The sequence below is a fragment of the Apium graveolens genome, chromosome 1 (genome assembly GCF_009905375.1).
Source record: "Apium graveolens cultivar Ventura chromosome 1, ASM990537v1, whole genome shotgun sequence".
NCBI lineage: Eukaryota > Viridiplantae > Streptophyta > Magnoliopsida > Apiales > Apiaceae > Apium > Apium graveolens.
In genome coordinates, this window is record NC_133647.1 from 187,785,473 (window position 1) to 187,787,897 (window position 2,425).

Here is a 2,425-nt window from a genome sequence, read left to right on the forward strand (position 1 = left end):
CTGCTTTATTCAAGATCATAATTTCTAGATTGTAATGTTAAATCTAATCCACTAGAAATCTTTATCTTGTTCTTGTATATCAATCTAGCGGATTAAAATCCCTAGAACTTAATCTCAAATCGCGTTTAGCATTTGATTCTAATTATTGCAAAAATAGAAAAAAAAATCATGTCGAATTTATTCTAGATTTGTGATAATTGATTTGAGATTAATACCTTGTAATCGATACAGTTGTTGTAACACATTTCAAGTTTAATAATATTTTTATTTAACTTGAATTTTGTTTCACATTTTTTTTATTCCGCATTTTATTCGATTATTTGGTAACGTTTGTATTCAACCCCCCCTTCTACAAACACATTGGGACCCAACAGCTAGTTTTCTTGCTTTGACTTATTTACTCTTGTGACGTACTCTGTTTTAATATAATTAGTTTAGTTATTATTTTCTTGTGTTTGTTTATCATGATTTCGTATGAACCCATGATGGCGATAAGTTCTATTATGGGCTAATCGTGATCATGGGGTTTCAACGGATTTATTATGGAATTCTTTAGTTAATTGTTTAATACTTTAGTGTGTGATGATTGCATGATATCTAGTATTGGTTGTGCGTATTCGTCTTATGTGCGTCGCGAACATATAAGATAGGGTGTTAATCTCTTGTGAAGCGACGGTGGATCTTGAGATTTAGAACTTGCCATGCTAGCATAGGTTCATGTACGTTGTGCATGATTAGTGGGTAACTCTAACAGTTTTATTTGCCCTATGTAATCAAAAGGAATAACTTGTGCTTAAATCGTTGTGTTGTCAATTTCTGTAGACATATAGGAACTCAACATGATTGATGACTATTCAACTTCTATCTTAATTGTGGATGTTTGGTAGAATGGTATTAGTACAATGAAAGTTGGCTTTTATCAGTTTCGTGTTATTCGATTAATATCATCACTGTCACATGCTAAAGGTAATAACAATGGCTATAGAAGGAAGTAATAATGAAGTTGTGATCTCATGAGTGTTTTATTATTGATAATTTGAAGTGTTAGTTAAGTGGTTAATTAAGTAGTTAATTATAGCTAATATTTAATCAACAATTTTAAGTGTTATTATCTTAACATTGAGAAGTAGTCATACATTGGTGAGTGAGTTTAATTAGACAATAACTTAGTCTGAGTCTCTGAGGGAACGAACTAGAAAGTATTCTATATTACTTGCGAACGCGTATACTTGCGTGAATATTAGTGCATGTTTTCGCCCTAACAAGTTTTTGGCGCCGCTGCCGGGGACTCGGCGTATTTGTTTAGTTTATGTACTTACCATCATTGGTCATTAGGACTCAGTGATTAGGACGTAGTATTTAATTACTCTTTTCGGTTGTGTTTCAGGTACTTTAGCAAGCGTTTATGCAAACTCGTTCTCGTGCTCGCAAGAGGACTTTAGATACAACTGAGGAGACAAACGCAGTTCTTGATATTCCGGAGAAGTTAGATTTTGAGGATTCGGATTCAGGCGCTGAGCAGAAAGAACCAGTAAACATGGGAGATCGTATTGTTCAAGCTGATCCAGCTCTTATGGATTTTTCTCGGCCTAAAATTGATGATATTCAGTCAAGCATCCTTCATCCGGCTATTCAAGCTAACACCTTTGAAATCAAGCCGGGCACTATTCAGATGGTGCAGAATTCTGTTTCTTTTGGAGGAGCGGCAACTGAAGATCCCAACATGCACATAAGGAATTTTGTCGAGATCTGCAGCACTTTTAAGTATAATGGCGTGACTGATGAGGCTATCAAGTTGAGGCTTTTCCCATTCTCACTAAGGGATAAGGCTAAAGACTGGTTACATTCTGAACCAGCTGGGTCCATCACTACGTGGCAAGATCTTGCGCAAAAGTTTCTGGTGAAGTTTTATCCAATGGCAAAGACTGCTGCTATGAGGAGTGCTCTTACTCAGTTTGCGCAACAACCTACAGAATCTATGTGCGAGGCTTGGGAACGCTACAAGGAAATGTTGAGAAAATGTCCACATCATGGAATGTCGGATTGGATGGTAATCACTGGTTTTTATAATGGTTTGGGGGCCCAATCTCGGCCCATGCTCGATACAGCAGCTGGAGGAGCCTTATGGGCTAAAAGCTATACTGAGGCGTATAATCTTATAGAGACAATGGCTGCAAATGAGCATCAAAACCCAACTCAGAGGATGACGTCAGGCAAGGTCGCAGGTATTCTGGAAGTTGATGCAGCCACCGCTATTGCAGCCCAGCTCCAAGCGCTATCAATGAAGGTTGATTCTTTGGCTACGTATGGAGTTAATCAAATAGCTATGGTTTGTGAGCTTTGTGCAGGTTCTCATGCTACGGATCAGTGTTCTCTTGTCAACGAATCTGTTCAGTATGTGAATAATTATCAGCGACAACAGCAG

At 37.5% G+C, this 2,425-nt stretch overlaps 1 non-coding gene across 1 annotated transcript; it reads right to left on the reverse strand.

Annotated features, from left to right (window-relative positions):
• Positions 1-1,930: 1,930 nt before the first annotated feature.
• On the reverse strand, positions 1,931-2,037 carry LOC141679928 (small nucleolar RNA R71). The gene has a single exon (XR_012558211.1). It is a non-coding gene; the product is annotated as a small nucleolar RNA R71 (small nucleolar RNA).
• Between the last annotated feature and the right edge of the window lie 388 nt (positions 2,038-2,425).